Source organism: Muntiacus reevesi, chromosome 5 (assembly GCF_963930625.1).
Source record: "Muntiacus reevesi chromosome 5, mMunRee1.1, whole genome shotgun sequence".
Classification (NCBI taxonomy): Eukaryota; Metazoa; Chordata; class Mammalia; order Artiodactyla; family Cervidae; genus Muntiacus; species Muntiacus reevesi.
The window spans coordinates 80815068-80832997 of record NC_089253.1 but is presented as its reverse complement, the minus strand read 5'-3'; positions in this window follow the sequence as shown (position 1 = coordinate 80832997).

Here is a 17930-nt window from a genome sequence, read left to right as displayed (position 1 = left end):
TTGTGGCCCTTTAGACTTAAATTTAAGTTAATATGAGTTAAATTTGAAAAGTTAAGTTCCTCCATCATAGGACCTCAATGATTCCTCATAGGTTCCTCATTTCAGTAACCATACGTGGCAGAGGGTTACCTCAGAGGACATTCCCATCATCACAGAGAGTTCTATTGGACAATGCTGCTTCAGAGTCTAGTTAAGTCATATGTTAAATCATTCTTTGATTTAATAAATCTCACTATTTGTGTATTCTGAGACAAATCTGAAATATATAGAGCCACCCTTGGAGAACCAGAATGTTTTGCCTCACTCCAAATTGTTTCCAGTTATTCCTAGTGATCTTTTGTTTGAACACAAGCCAGAGAACAGGCCCTTAAATTTCATTCATTCTCAATCTTTTCCTCTCACTCTTGTTCTCAATTTCTCAAACTCACACACACACAGAGACATATACACAAACACACAAAATAATCTTTTCTTTTAACTTGAAAACCTTTATGCATGGGGGGAAAACATATTTAGTTATAGCCCAGGTTTTATCTAGTAAGATTTGGGCATCTCTTCCCTTCCCCAACAATTAGTACAGAAAAAAAATCAAGTTACCTCAAAAAAATCAGGGAAACCTTGATCAACGGGACTCTCAGAGAATAAATATTGGGAAGAATAATTATTAGAAAGATATATTACAGTGGGGTAATATCCCACAAAGAACCAGAAGGTATGGAATGCTGCTTCCAGTTATGCTCTCCATAACTGTAATTGACAGCAGTCCCGCAAAGCTTGCTCAGAGGATAGTCTCACTTAGGTCAGCAGGGAAGGCCCATGAGCTTTCAAAGGGTCTCCCCCAAACAGGCTGTATCCAGAAAATTCATAGGACTCCCATGGGAGTCAGCCCCTGCACCTCACCTTGCTTCCTCATCTGCACCTGGGCTGACCTGGGCTTACCCTGGATTCCACTTACTGTCCTCATTTTACAGACAAAGAAATTATAGAAGAGGAACTATTTCTTAAAGCTCAATGTTGGGTAATGGCAGGTCAGTTCTCAGGATTTGGGTCTTCCAATACCTATCATGGAGCTTTATCCAGTGGATTTCAGAATATTTCATATTTTGTAAAATTCTATAAAATTATTAATTTTGGAAAAACTATATTTCCTATCAAATCAGAGCATGAGTAAAATATAACTTGAAATATATACATGTGAAAAAAATACACACAAGGTCACAATGAATAGATAATTCTGCCATGCACTGGCAGATTTTAAAAAGAAATTATACCTAGGTAAGGCCTCTTGACTTCCCTGGTGGCTTAGATGGTAAGGCATCTGCCTATAATGTGGGAGACTCAGGTTCAATCCCTGGGTGGGGAAGATCTCCTGGAGAAGGAAATGGCAACCCACATCAGTATTCTTGCCTTGGAAAATCCCATGAATGGAGGAGCCTGGTAGGCTACAGTTCATGGGATCTCAAAGAGTTGGACATGACTGAGCAACTTCACTTCACTAAGGCCTCTTACCACGTCTTATGGAGTCTGACAAACTGGCCAGGTAAGCGTATATCAAGGCCATTCTTCACAACCATGCAGTGGACTTTATACTCAGACAACCTGTGTTGAAGTCCAAGTCTGTCCATTTTATAGCTGGAGGCCTTTGAGAAAAACATATTCTAGAAAAATATGTGGTGGTATAAAAGTACTTATGGGCAAATTTATATTGAATAATGTATGCCTAGAAAATGAGTCACATAGATGAATTGTTTTCCTCAACAATCTACCCATCATTAGCATCTTCAATGATTGATCAAATATGAAAGTATATCTATTCTGCATTTAAAACCTTCACAATCCCTGACATGGGTCTTGACAATGATTTTTTGTTTTTTGGATGTGATATCTAAAGCAAAAGACAGCAAAAGCAAAATTGAACAAATGGGACTACATCAAACTGAAAAGCTTCTGCACAACAAAATAATCAATGAATGAAGACAAGCTACTTAGTGGGGAAAAGCTGTAAACTAAATATCTGCTAAAGATTATTACCAAGTTATATAAAAATTCCTACAACTCAATAGCAGAACCCCAAATAATCCAATTTAAAATGTGCAAAAGGACTGAATAGACATTTTTCCAAAGAAGATACACAAAAGACCAACAAGTACGTGAAAAGATGCTCAACATCATTAGTTGTTAGGGAAATGCAAATCAAAACCATGAAGAGATATCACTTCATACCTGTCAGGATCATTAAAAAGATAAGAGATAGCAAAAATGCTAATGAGGATGTGAAGTAAAAGGAACCTTTGTGCACTGTTGTTGGGTCTATAAACTGGTACAGACATTATGAAAAACAATATGGAGGATCCTTTAAAAATTAGGGGCTTCCCTTGTGGCTCAGACAGTAAAGAATCTGTGTGCAATGCCAGAGACTTGGGTTCAATCCCTGGGTCAGGAAGCTCCCTTGGAGAAGGGAATGGCAATCCACTCCAGTATTCTTGCCTGGAGAATTCCATGGTCAGAGGAGCCCCGAGAGCTATAGCCCATGGGGTCACAAAGAGCCGGACATGACTGAGTGACTAACATTTTCACTTTGAAAAATAAAAATAGAACAACCATTCAATTCAATTTAGTCGCTCAGTTGTGTCTGACTCTTTGTGACCCCATGAACAGCAGCGCGCCAGGCCTCCCTGTCCATCATCAACTCCCGGAGTTTACCCAAACTCATGTCCATTGAGTTGATGATGCCATCTAACCATCTCATCCTCTGTCGTCCCCTTCTCCTCCTGCCTTCAATCTTTTCCAGCATCAGGGTCTTTTCAAATGAGTCAGCTCTTTGCATCAGGTGGCCAAAATATTGGAGTTTCAGCTTCAACATCAGTCCTTCCAGTGAACACCCAAGACTGATCTGCTTTAGGATGGACTGGTTGGATCTCCTTGCAGTCCAAGGGACTTTCAAGAGTCTTCTCCAACACCACAGTTCAAAAGCATCAATTCTTCTACACTCAGCTTTTGTTATAGTCCAACTCTCACATCCATACATGACTACTGGAAAAACCATAGCCTTGACTAGATGGACCTTTGTTGACAAAAGAGCTACCATATGATCCAGTAATTCTACCTCTGGGAATATATCCAAAGGAAGTAAAAACATTTGCTCAAAAAAATATCTGCAGCCTTGTGTTCATGGAAGCATTATTTTCAGTAACGAGGACATGGAAAGAGCTTAAGTATCCATCAATGAGTGAATGGATAAGAAAGCTGTGGTGTATATATATAAACATATATACAATGGAATGTTATTCAACCATAGAAAACTAGGAAATCCTGCTATTTGTGACAACATCAATGGACCTTAAAGGCACTGTGTGAAGTAAAATATGTTAGCAAAAGACAAATATTGTATGAGCTCACTTGTCCATGAAATATTAAAAACAAAAGACCAAAGAGCAAAAAACAAAAAAAAGAGAGAGAGAGATCAGATTTAAAGCTACCAAAGGCAGGGGTTGGGGGTGGGATAGATAGGAGAAAGATTGTCAAGCAGTACAAATTTCTGGTTAGAAGATAAATTAATATCAGGAATGCAATGTCCAACATGATAACCTTAGTCAACAGTACTGTAGGATATATATGAAATTTAATGGAGTATGTCTTAAAAGTTCTTATCACAAGGAAAACTTTTTTTTGTTTTTTTGATGTTACCTATGTGAGATGGTGGATGTTAACTAAACTCATTGTGGTAATCATTTTACAAGACATGTATGTCAAACCATTATGCTGTATGCTTTAAATTTATGCAGTCGTGAATGTCAGTTATACCTCAGTAGACCTGGACAAACTAAACGTAATTTGTTAGATAAAAAGAAGATTCAGGGCCGCATCCTTAATATGCTAGGAGCAGTGCTATTATAAACAATAAATAAAAAGTCCACTGGCCTCTCTTTTTCATTCCTTCCACATGGCTTTTATATATTAATATATTTATGAGATTTTTTTTTACCTTGATGATAACACTGATTTATCTTACTATCTTGTTGTTATAATAATTAGAAGCATCAAATATATCATGTATTTTGCAAGAGGAGATGTTTACAACCTTTATGTTGTGACTATGATTCTGAAATACATATGCAATAGGAGTTCCTGAATGCATTTCATGTAAGTCATGAAACGAAATGGTATTCTGTTTCTGGACACTCTTTGGACTATATATGACAGAGCCTTGTGCTTTCTGTTTATACAGAGAGGAGGAACTGCTGGAGAAAATGCAGTAAGCAGGCTTTGCCTCTATAGAGTTTCATGTGCACAAGCCCTTTGCAGGCATGGTCATAACTTTTTTTCTCCTTAAAAAATGATATCAGGGTCCATCTAACAGGGTTACAAAAACTGGTTGCTGGTGGCTCTCAGTACTTTATAATCCTCTGCAAAACCGAAGGAGAACCCACTTCTGCCGGCCTTAATAACAGCACCGGATTGCTGCTGCTTCTAAAATAAAGTAATAAAACAAAATAAAATCTTCTGGTCTTAAAGGGCATGACTCTGAAGAAAGCAGACATCTTGGGGGTTTTTTTACAATGCACAATTTAAAGTGACAGTGACCACTTTAAACTACAATCACTGTGGATTATATCTTATTTGTTTAATTTTCTGCTTTCTACTGTCTCTTTACTCTGTCTCCTTACTACTACTACTGTCTCCTTACTCTGCTCAAATGTTTCCATTTATTGGACAAGTTTTTATCTCCAAAGCGTATAGAGTTTCCTGTCACTTTAGAGACATGAAAATGATTTTTGCTGTTTTCCTTTGTAGTTACTGTTTAAAGTAAGTGAATAAAACAAATGCATTACTTATCTTCTGGATGGATAGACAGGGGCCAGAGAGCATGTTGGTGCCTATGGCTTCAGCTTGCGCCTGCAAAGAGTGGAAATGAGGGAGGAAACCCAAAGCCCACCACATCCCTTCTTGTCCCCCCACCTCCACCCCACCGCCACGACTCCATCCTCTGACACAAACCAGAACTAACTGCAGCAAGGACTTCATCCAAGTTTTCTGGAGATTTCCAGCCTCGAGCCTTCCTTTTGTTGGGGGAGTCTGTAATTTCCTCAGTTCTGTCTCACCGCAGCAAAAATTTGAAGTGACTGACGAATCAGTGTTATAGCTCAGTTTTATTGGCAAGCAAAGGAAAATACATCCTCGAGGTGTGAGGGCAGGCCAACCTAAAAGATGGGAAGAGAAGAGAGGCCCCAGTCCTTCTAGGCATCCTCCTTTTATACATTTGTCTCCTCCTCCCCCAACCCCGATCCTGCCCTATGTAAACTGGGCTATCCAGGAGGGCTGTTTGTTTTACCTGAGGTCCTCACTCCAGTCCTTGGACCTTCCTTTGTTTTACTTTCTCAGGCTTTTCCCTTCTTTGTCTTTTAGCCACCGCCATTTTGGACTCCGTTTTCCAATTCTAACTACCTAACATTCCTCCCTCAAGAGAAGGGAGGCCCAATTTTTTGGGAATAGGGGCATCAAGGTCTCTCTGACTACTTCCTGATGAACTGGAATGTGAAGGGCATTGGGCCTCCCCTTTTTGCTAGTCTCAAGCCTCAGAGTCCTTACAGTGGTGTCCATTTAAGGGTGAGTGATATTTTCTGTAGTCGGCTGTAGTTTTATATATCCTTGTTGAACTGGCACTGCATGTTGTAACCTGTTAACCTGGGCAGAGACAAAACAGGTTAGATAATTGATAATACATGAAGCAATCATAAGCAGCATCAATATGGTGAATATAGGGATTAGTAGGGGCATTAGCCAACTCCAAATTCCCTCTTGCCAGGAGAAGGATCCCCCAAAGAAAGCTTGTAGCTACCCCAAGAACTCTCCAGCTCATTCTTTGAGATCCTGTAGGATCTGGAAAGCTTCTCTTGAGGACTGTGAGACTTTCTTTAATTTAGCTGGAGGTATTTACTGAAACCAACACATCTCATTCAAGATGGCTCAAGTCTCTCCTTGTTCAGGGATCAGGAGATCTATCTCTTGTCTGTTTTGGAGTACAACCCCTGCCAAGCTGTGTTGGCTCTTTAGAGCTATCCTGAGAAATCTTATCTCCAGAAACTTAATTTTGGGAATGTTCATTAGAATGGCACTCATATGTAGTTCTGAACAGGCATCTGAGATCTCCCAGGGGCTCACAGGTGGATTGAGTGTCCTCTTCTGTTTTCTTCCACAGCTTGACTCGTGAGTAGTGAATCCAGGAGTTGTGTCCTGTAACCTTGACTGCTGTGGGTAGAAAGTATTATAGGGTAAGGACCCTTCCAGGTGGGCTGGAGTTGAGCCTTTGGGGACTCATCTTTCCAGACTTTAATTAGGATTTAAGTCCTGGAGCATATAGTGGTGGCTCTTTAGAATCTTTTGGGTCCTGGTTGACACCCACAGGGATATATCCTGTTGGAATTGCCCAACGGCCATGGTATAAGACTAGAGGGTCTGAGCCTCTGGATCTAGGATGAGGTCATTGACATAAACAAAAGATCTTCCATATAGGATCTCATAAGGACTAAGACCAATCTGTTCCTTAGGGAAAATACGGGTGTGAAGGAGAGCTATTGGTAAAGCCTCCTTCTGTCTCAGGGTGGTCTCCTGGGTTATCTTTTTTATCACTGATTTTAAGAATTGGTTGACTTTCTACTTTTCCTGAAGACTGAGGCCTCCAGGCACAATGGAGATAATAAGCAATGCCCAATGCTTTAGAGACCACTTGGGTGACCTTAGAAGTAAATGATGTACCATCGTCACTTTGTAATGACCTGGGCAGACCAAATCTTAGAATGATTTCATGGAGCAGGTTTTTTACCACCTCCTCAGCTTTCTCAGTCCAGGTGGGAAAGACTACAATCTATCCTGTGAATGTATCTATCATGACTAATAGGTATTTATACCCTTGAGAAACTGGCATCTGGGTGAAATTCATCTGCCAGTCCTCTCCTGAGTAGGTCCCATGTCATTGGATGGGTTGGGCCAGCTTGGGTCTTCGAGCTCCTTGGGGGTTGTTTAATTGGCAAGTGGGACAAGAGGAGATCACTTGCCTTATAGCCGTTCAGAGGCCTGTTCAGAGGAAGGAGCTTTTAAGTAATCTTTGGAGGGCCTTCTTCCCTAAGTGAGTGGCAGCATGTAAGGAGTTAATCAACTTCCACTGGAGGTTCCCAGGCAGAAAAAGGAGTCCCTCCTTTTGGAACTACCCCATATGATCTTCTTGAAAGCCCTCACTCTTAGCTTTAAGAGTCTCACCTTCAGTATATAAAGGAGTTTCTGGCAATTAGTCTGTGGAACTAAGGTGGCAATCCCTGTTAGGTCACTGTTCTGTAATACTGCTCTCTTAGCTGCCTGATTGACTGCCACTTCCATGCTCCCTTTTTGGTGTCCTTTACAATGAGAGACTGAAACCTCAGTGGGCAGATGAACTGCTTCCAAGAGCCTAAGGATTTGATCACCATATTTGATTGGGGACCTTCAGGTGGTCAAGTGGCCTCTTTCTTTCCAAATAGAAACATGTGCATGTAGCACCAGAAAGGCATATTTGGAGTCAGTATAAATGGCTACTCCCTTTCCTTTTCCCAACTCAAGTCAGGGCTACTCAGCTAATTGGGCTGAAGTAACTGGTGGCAAAGGTTCAGTCGCTATGGTCTCAAAATTGCAGACTACTGCATACCCAAATTTTCTTTTTCCATCCAAGACAAAGCTTTTCCCATCAGTGTACCAGATTTACTCAGGATTAGTCAGAGGCTCTTCTGACAGTCCCTTTCAGGGTTTTGTTCAGTGGTCCAAAGTTTCTAGGCAAGATTGAAAGGGGAAAGAGCCCTCAGGCATAGGCAGGAGGGTAGCTATGTTAAAAACCTCACAAGGAGACATAGTCAGGCCTGGATTTTCCATCAACACTACTTGATATCTGAGGACCCTTTGATCAGACATCCATAAATGGCCTCTTCTATTCAAGAGTTGTTTCATTTGGTGGCTGGTAAAAATAGTTTGCCCCCAAGAAAGAGTTTTAAAGCATCTTCTATTATGACTGCAATAGCTGCAAGATTTTGTAGGCAGGGAACAATCTTTTCCCAATAAGGGAGTAGGACAGTCACAGACAACCAGAAACTGGTGGGAAGATATTTGTCCATCCCAGCAACAAAGAAGTTCTCAGGTGAATATTTTTGTAGTTCTTCCTGTAGCACCCAAAATAGTACAGGTTTGGGAGGAGACATCTCCAGAGTAGAAAGCCACAACAGAGTACGTAGCCCTGTGTCAACAAAGAAATTCTTGGACCTACCTGCCACATCCAGTCACACCCTTGGCTCTAGCCCTGTGATGTTTATCTGTGACAGGCAGTCTGGCATGAGTGGGCCAATTCAGTCCTGTTGAGCCATCAGGACTTGAGGGAAGGCTTGGTGCTTGACGTTGAGGCCCTTGGGTCCTGAGGGCAGGGTGCTGCCCAATGTCCCAATTGATGGCATCTGTAGCAAGCCATTTTAGGAGACTTCTCATGGTTTGGACACTCTTTGGCCCAATGTCCTGCTTGTCTAGAGATTAGGCATTTGTTTTATGCCTTGTCCTTTAAAGAGAGTTCCAGAAAAACGTCCATTTCTGCTTTATTGAATATGCCAAAGCCTTTGACTGTGTGGATCACAATAAACTGTGGAAAATTCTGAAAGAGATGAGAATACCGGACCACCTGATCTGCCTCTTGAGAAACCTGTAGGCAGGTCAGGAAGCAACAGTTAAAACTGGACATGGTACAATAGACTGGTTCCAAATAGGAAAAGGACTATGTCAAGGCTGCTTACTGTCACCCTGCTTATTTAACTTATATGCAGAATACATCATGAGAAACACTGGGCTGGAGGAAGCACAAGCTGGAATCAAGATTGCTGGGAGAAATATCAATAACCTGAGATATGCAGATGACACCACTCTTATGGCAGAAAGTGAAGAAGAACTAAAGAGCCTCTTGATAAAGTGAAAGAGGAGAGTGGAAAAGTTGGCTTAAAGCTCAACATTCAGAAAACTAAGATCATTGCATCCAGTCCCATCACTTAATGGGAAATAGATGGGGAAGCAGTGGAAACAGTGGCTAACTTTATTTCTTTGGGCTCCAAAATCACTGCAGATGGTGATTGCAGCCATGAAGTTAAAAGACACTTACTCCTTGGAAGGAAAGCTATGACCAACCTAGACAGCATATTAAAAAGCAGAGACATTACTTTGCCAACAAAGGTCCGTCTAATTAAGGCTATGGTTTTTCCAGTAGTCATGTATCAGTGTGAAGAGTTGGACTATAAAGAAAGCTGAGCACTGAAGAATTGACGCTTTTGAACTGTGGTGTTAGAGAAGACTCTTGAGAGTCATTTGGACTTCAAGGAGATCCAAGCAGTCCATCCTAAAGGAAATCAGTCCTGAGTGTTCATTGGAAGGACTGATGTTGAAGCTGAAACTCCAATATTTTGGCCACCTGATGCAAAGAGCTGACTCATTTGGTAAGACCCTGATGTTGGGAAAGATTGAAGGCAGGAAGAGGAGGAGAAGAGGATGAGATGGTTGGATGTCATCACTAACTCAGTGGACTTGAGTCTGGGTAAGCTCCGGAGTTGGTGATGGACAGGGAGGTCTGGCATGCTGCAGTTCATGGGGTCACAAAGAGTCAGACACGACTGAGTGACTGAACTGAACTGAACTGAACTGTCCTTTAAAGTCTCGGAATTTGCCATAGAGCTTCCCTGAAGGGCAGCCAGCATCTGGGCATGATTTGTCTCTTTCCTTTTATCCCTTTCCTGTGCCTTGGCCTCCCTCTTCTGTTCTCTGTTATAGAAGGTATTGGTGGCTGTCTGGACCATCTCATTGAAGAGGCAGCAGAGTCCTGCTGCTATAGCTTTTGTAATTTTATCCTGATGTCTGATGCACATTGGGACAGGAATTTGTCCCTTTTAAGAGTCTAAGTCCAGATTGGTAAACTTTTGGAGGGCCTCTTAACCTTTACAGAAAGGCAATGAGGTTCTCACTAGACTCCTGAGTTGTTGCTGAGACTGGGCGTAGTCCCACAGCTAATAGGCTTCCTTCTATTTCCATGGGCGGACTTCCATAGGGATGAGTCTTTCTGAAGCTTATCCTGCTCAGTACTGTTGCAATCTGAGAGCTGGGTGTCCCCGGGTCAGGGTGAAGATCCCCAGGCAGGCTGAGGCATGACAACCTCCTGGAGATGGAATCCCTGGGCAGGTTGAAGCATGTCAACCTCCTGGAACTCCTGGACTGGTAGATCCCTGAGCAGAATGAGGTGTGACAACCTCCCAGGGACTGGACCCCTAGGCAGGTCAAGGCATGTGGGCCTCCTGGCACCCCCAGCCTGGAGTTGGGTGTCCCCCTGGTCTCCAGCATGACCAGTGCTGGGTAGGACTAAGGTATTATAATCTTAACTCATTGCTGGTTTGTCCACCGCAGATGGGAATAAATACCACTATGTAAAGCAATCAAAATCTGTGCCCTGAGACTGGGAACCTAGTGAAGTAGTCATAAGCCTTATCTTCTTATTGCTCTGAGGGAGTGTAAGTCACTGATTTCCTCCCCTAGTCCTCCATAGGAGCAGTTTAGGGTGTTTGCAATGGTAAACATTTCATTGTCATAGACCCACTTTAGGTAATAATGGAAGTAATGACAAAGAAGTGGGTTATCTGGTCCTATTAGGGGCATTAACAGTATTTTAATAATAAGCAGGGTGGAGCGATGTTGCCTACAAGGGAGCAGGGACCTGGTTGTAGGAGTTAGTAAGTGGCTCAAGAACAAATTGATAAGAGGCAACAAGTCAGATGCTCCATAAAAGTGGAGTGGAGATTTGATCCAGGGGTATGTTCATAACTTTAGGAGAAGGGTGGTAAGGGTTTGGGTCCAAAGGGCCTGCAGGGCTAACTCCCAAAGTGGCAAACATTATCCCTGGAAGCCCAATTGCCCTTAAAGGGATGCCAACAGATGGACTTCTAGCAGGCATTGTGTGCCTGTCACCCGTCCTAGCAGGTTCACTGAGAGATGCTGTTGTTGCACATGAGGTAGGAAACATGGAAGATGAAGGCCTGAATATCTAGAGAGATTGGATATTATACAGCATTTCTCTCCCAAAGGCCAGCTATTTCCTGGTTGTTCATCCAGAAGAGTGTAGAGGCAACATTGTGGGCCTGGATAGGGCTCAGGAGAAAAGCATGAGCACAACTTTTGAAAGAATGGCATAACCCAAGGGCATAACATAAGCCTATTCAAATCAAATGGGTCCAAGATGACAAGTCAAATTCAATTAAACCTTGCTCCTCAATCTGCAAGCTACATGACACACCCAGATGTACCAGGACAGTTCCAAGGCACCAAGGAGTGGGTGGTTCCCCAATTGTTGGGATGATCCTCCCACTCATTAGCATATGAAGTCACCCAGCTCACAAGAACTAACCACATCACATTCCATGGCCACTGAACTCACCCTCTGCAATGGCCTACACCGTGTGGAATGTGCTTCTCTCTGAATCCGAACAAATCCACCTCTTACCTGTGCTGTGTCTCTCACTGAATTTTTTTCAATGAGACATCAAGAATGTGAGCTTCATTAGGTCCTGAAGCCAGGCACCAGGGGTTCCGGCCAGGCCCAAGTCCCAGGAGGGAGGAGCTAAAGAGTGGGAGGAAAAAGCATTAGGAAAATCGTGCTGAGGAATCCCCTTCATAACCTGCCAGAAAATCTGCTAAATACTTGACCTGTGCTCACAATTTTCATTGACCTGATCCTTAGCACAAAGAAGATCAAGGACAGAAGAACCTCCACCCACTTGGGCAACAGCTACTAGGGCACTGCAGATAGTGGAGCCTTCAGGACACACTAGGGCACCCACTGCTGCTCACCTGTTCACAGGGGGGTTGAGAAAACGAAAAACGAGAGTTTGTAAATAAATTAAGATTTTGTTAGCCATATACCTTCCAGCCACAGGAGTGAGGACTTCCTACCCCAACTGAAGGTCTCCTAGAATCTGAGACTGAGCCGAGTGAGCTTTCTGTTGAGTTTCTTTTTGCTGTCCCAGTTTCTAGCACAGTAGGCTTCTTGTCACTTCCACTGCACTGGGTTTTCTTTACGTTGTGCTTCCACAATGGGAACTTTCACCGAGTTGGGCTTCTGCTGCACTTGGCCTCTGCCTCGCATGGCCCAAGCCGAGGTTGTTTCAGCCAGGTTAAATTCGAGAAACGGGGGGTGGGGGGGGGGAGGCGGTCCTAAGATGGTGGAGGAACAGGATGGGGAGACCACTTTCTCCCCCACAAACTCACCGAAAGAGCACTTGAACACCGAGCAACTTCCACAGAACAATTTCTGAATGCTGGCAGAGGTCTTCAGGCACCCAGAAAGGCAGCCCATTGTCTTCGAAAGGTGGTGTCCTTCACTGTGGAGAAACTTTTCATCATTAACCTAGATGGTTATCATCGGTACTGTATAGATGGAGAAGTCTTGAGGCTACTGCAAGAATAAGATTGAAAACCAGAGACAGGAGGCTTAAGTCCAAATCCTGAGACCACCAGAGAACTCCTGAATCCAGGGAACATTAAACAATAGGAGATCATCAAACGCCTACATACCTACACTGAAACCAAGCAACACCCAAGGGCCAACAAGCTCCAGAGCAAGACATACCACGCAAATTCTCCAGCAACAGAGGAACATAACCCTGAGCCTCAATATATAGGCTGACCAAAGCCACACCAAACCCACTGATACTTCAAAACTTGTTACTGGACAGTTCATTGCACTCCAGAGAGAAGAAACTCAGCTCCACCCACCAGAACACCAACACAAGCTTCCCCAACCAAAAAACCTTGACAAGCCACCAGTCCAACCCCACCCACAGCAAGGAACCTCCACAATAAAGAGGAACCACCAACTGCCGGAATACAGAAAGGACAACCCAAACACAGCAATATAAACAAGATGAAAAGACAGAGAAATGCCCAGCAGGTAAAGGAATAAGATAAATGCCCACCAAACCAAACAAAAGAGGAAGAGATAGGGAATCTACCTGATAAAGAATTCTGAATGATAGTGAAAATGATCCAAAATCTTGAAAGCAAATTGGAGTTACAGATAAACAGCCTGGAGACAAGGACCGAGAAGATGCAAGAAAGCTTTAACAAAGACCTAGAAGAAATAAAAAAAGAGTCAATATATAATGAATAATGCAATAAATGAAATAAAAAACACTCTGGAGGGAACCAACAGTAGAATAATGGAGGCAAAAGATAAGATAAGTGAGGTAGAAGATAGAATGGTAGAAATAAATGAAATAGAGAGGGAAAATGAAAAAGGAATTAAAAGAAGTGATGACAACCTCAGAGACCTCTGGGGCAATGTTAAATGCTCCAACATTTGAATCATAGGAGTCCCAGAAGAAAAGGACAAAAAGAGACCATGAGAAAATACTTGAGGAGATAATAGCTGAAAACTTCCCTAAAATGGGGAATTAAATAATCACCCAAGCCCAGGAAATTCAGAGAGCCCCAAACAGGATAAACTGAAGGTGAAACACCCCAAGACATTTATTAATCAAATTAACAAAGGTCAAACACAAAGAACAAATGTTAAAAGCAGCAAGGGAAAAACAACAAATAACCCACAAGGGTATTCCCATAAGGATAACAGCTGATCTTTCAATGGAAACTCTTCAGGCCAGAAGGGAATGGCAGGACATACTTAAAGTGATGAAAGAAAATAACCTACAGCTCAGATGACTGTACCCAGCAAGGATCTCACTCAAATATGAAGGAGAAAGCAAAAGCTTTCCAGACAAGCAAAAGCTGAGAGAATTCAGCACCACCAAACCAGCTCTTCAACAAATGCTAAAGGATCTTCTCGAGACAGGAAACACAGAAAGGTAGTATGAACGCGAACCCAAAACAACAAAGCAAATGGCAGTGGGACCATACTTATCAATAATTACCTTAAATGTAAATGGGTTGCATGCCCCAACCAAAAGACAAAGACTGGCTAAATGGATACAAAAACAAGACCCCTATATATGTTGTCTACAAGAGACCTGCCTTGAAACAAGAGACACATACAGACTGAAAGTGAAGGGTTGGAAAAAGATATTCCATGTAAATAGAGACCAAAAGAAAGCAGGAGTAGCAACACTCATATCAGATAAAATAGACTTTAAAACAAAGGCTCTGAAAAGAGACAAAGATGGACGTTACATAATGATCAAAGGATCAATCCAAGAAGAAGTTATAATTATCATAAATATATATGCACCCAACATAGGAGCACCACAATATGTAAGACAATTGTTAACAAATGTGAAAGGAGAAATTAACAATAGCACAATAATAGTGAGAGACTTTAATACTCCACTCACATCTATGGATAGATCAACTAAACAGAAAATTAACAAGGAAACACAAACTTTAAATGATACAATAGACCAGTTAGACCTAAGTGATATCTATAGTACATTTCACCGCAAAACAATGAATTTCACCTTTTTCTCAAGCGCCCAAGGAACCTTCTCCAGGATAGATCACATCCTGGGCCATAAATATAGCCTTGGTAAATTCAAAAAAATTGAAATCATTCCAGTCATCTTTTCTGACCACAATGCAGTAAGATTAGATGTCAATTACAGGAGAAAAACTATTAAAAATTCCAACATGGAGGCTGAACAACACGCTGCTGAACAACCAACAAATCACAGAAGAAATCAAAAAAGAAATAAAAAATATGCATAGAAATGAATGAAAATGAAAACACAACAACCCAAAACCTATGGGACAGTGTAAAAGCAGTGCTAAGGGGAAGGTTCATAACCAATACAGGCTTACCTCAAGAAACAAGGAAAAAGTCAATAAATAACCTAACTTTACACCTAAAGCAACTTGAAAAGGAAGAAATTATGAACCCCAGGGTTAGTAGAAGGAAAGAAATCTTAAAAATTAGGGCAGAAATAAATGCAAAAGAAACCATAGCAAAAATCAACAAAACCAAAAGCTGGTTCTTTGAGAAGGAAAATAAAATTGACAAACCATTAGCCAGACTCACCAAGAAACAAAGGGAGAAAAATCAAATCAACAAAATTAGAAATGAAAATGGAGAGATCACAACAGACAACACAGAAATACAAAGGATCATAAGAGACTATTATCAGCAACCATATACAAATAAAACGGGCAACTTGGAAGAAATGGACGAATTCTTAGAAAAGTACAACTTTCCAAAATTGAACCAGGAAGAAATAGAAAATCTCAACAGACCCATCACAAGTATGGAAATTGAAACTGCAATCAGAAATCTTCCAACAAACAAAAGCCCAGGACCAGACAGCTTCACAGCTGAATTCTACCAAAAATTTAGAGAACTAACACCTATCCTACTCAAACACTTCCAGTAAATTGCAGAGGAAGGTAAACTTCCAAACTCATTCTATGAGGCCACCATTTCCTTAATATCAAAACCTGAAAAAGATGCCAAAAAAGAAGAAAACTATAGGCCAATATCACTGATGAACATAGATGCAAAAATCATTAACAAAATTCTAGCAAACAGAATCCAACAACATAAAAAGATCATACATCATGACCAAGTGGGCTTTATGCCAGGGATGCAAGGATTCTTCAATATCTTCAAATTAATCAATGTAATACACCACATTAACAAATTGAAAAATAAAAACCATATGATTATCTCAATAGATGCAGAGAAACCCTTGGACACAACTTAACATCCGTTTATGATAAAAAAAAAAAAAAAAAAAAAAAAAAAAAACCTCCAGAAAGCAGGAATAGAAGGAACATACCTCAACATAATAAAAGCTATATATGAAAAACCCTCAGCAAACATTACCCTCAATGGTGAAAAATTGAAAGCATTTCCCCTAAAGTCAGGAACAAGACAAGGATGCCTACTCTCACCACTACTATTCAACATAGTTTTGGAAGTTTTGGCCACAACAATCAGAGCAGAAAAAGAAATAAAAGAAATCCAGACTGGAAAAGAAGAAGTAAAACTCTCACTGTTTGCAGATGACATGATCCTCTACATAGAAAACCCTAAGGACCCTACCAGAAAATTACTAGAGCTAATCAATGAGTATAGTAAAGTTGCAGGGTTTAAAATTAACACAGAGAAATCCCTTGCATTCCTATACACTAACAATGAGAAAACAGAAAGAGAAATTAAGGAAACAGTTCCATTCACCGTTGCAACAAAACGAATAAAATACTTAGGAATAAATCTACCTAAAGAAACAAAAGACCTATATATAGAAAACTATAAAACACTGATGAAAGAAATCAAAGAGGACACAAATAGATGGATCGGAAGGATCAATATAGTGAAAGTGAGTATACTACCCAAAGCAATCGATAGATTCAACACAATCCCTATCAAGCTACCAACGGTATTTTTCACAGAACTAGAACAAATAATTTCACAATTTGTATGGAAATGCAAAAAAACTCGAATAGACAAAGCAATCTTGAGAAAGAAGAATGAAACTGGAGGAATCAACTGCCTGACTTCAGTCTCTATTACAAAGCCACAGTCATCAAGACAGTATGGTACTGGCACAAAGACAGAAATATAGATCAATGGAACAAAATAGAAAGCCCAAAGATAAACCCATGAACCTATGGACACCTTATCTTTGACAAAGGAGGCAAGAATATACAATGGAGTAAAGACAATCTCTTTAACAAGTGGTGCTGGGAAAACTGGTCAACCACTTGTAAAAGAATGAAACTAGAACACTTTCTAACACCATACACAAAAATAAACTCAAAATGGATTAAAGATATAAGTGTGAGGCCAGAAATTATAAAACTCCTAGAGGAAAACATAGACAAAACACTCTCTGACATAAATCACAGCAGGGTCCTCTATGACCCACCTCCCAGAATATTGGAAATAAAAGCAAAAATAAACAAATGGACCTAATCAAAATTAAAAGCTTCTGCACAACAAAGGAAATTATAAGCAAGGTGAAAAGGCAACCTTCAGAATGGGAGAAAATAATAGCAAATGAAGCAACAGACAAAGGATTGATCTCAAAAATATACAAGCAACACCTGCAGTTCAATTCCAGAAAGATAAAAGACCCAATCAAAAAGTGGGCCAAAGATCTAAACAGACATTTCTCCAAAGAAGACATATAGATGGCTAACAAACACATGAAAAGATGCTCAACATCACTCATTATCAGAGAAATGCAAATCAAAACCACAATGAGGTACAATTTTATGCCAGTCAAAATGTCTGCTATCCAAAAGTCTACAAGCAATAAATGCTGGAGAGGGTGTGGAGAAAAGGGAACCCTCTTACACTGTTGGTGGGAAGGCAAACTAGTATAGCCACTATAGAGAACAGTGTGGAGATTCCCTAATAAACTGGAAATAGAACTGCCATATGACCCAGCAATTCCACTGCTGGGCATACATACTGAGGAAACCAGAACTGAAAGAGACACATGTACCCCAATGTTCATCGCAACACTGTTTATAATAGCCAGGACATGGAAGCAACCTAGAAGTCCATCAGCAGATGAATGAATAGGAAAGCTGTGGTACAGATGCATAATGGAATATTACTCAGCCATTAAAAAGAATACATTTGAATCAATTCTAATGAGGTGGATGAAACTGGAGCCTATTATACAGAGTGAAGTAAGCCTGAAAGAAAAACACCAATACAGTATACTAACGCATATATACGGAATTTAGAAAGATGGTAACAATAACCCTGTATGTGAGACAACAAAAGAGACACAGATGTATTGAGCAGTCTTTTGGACTCTGTGGGGGAGGGCAAGGGTGGGATGATATGGGAGAATGGCACTGAAACATGTAAATTATCATAAGTGGTATGAATCACCAGTCCAGGTTCGATGTATGATACAGGATGCTTGGGGCTGGCT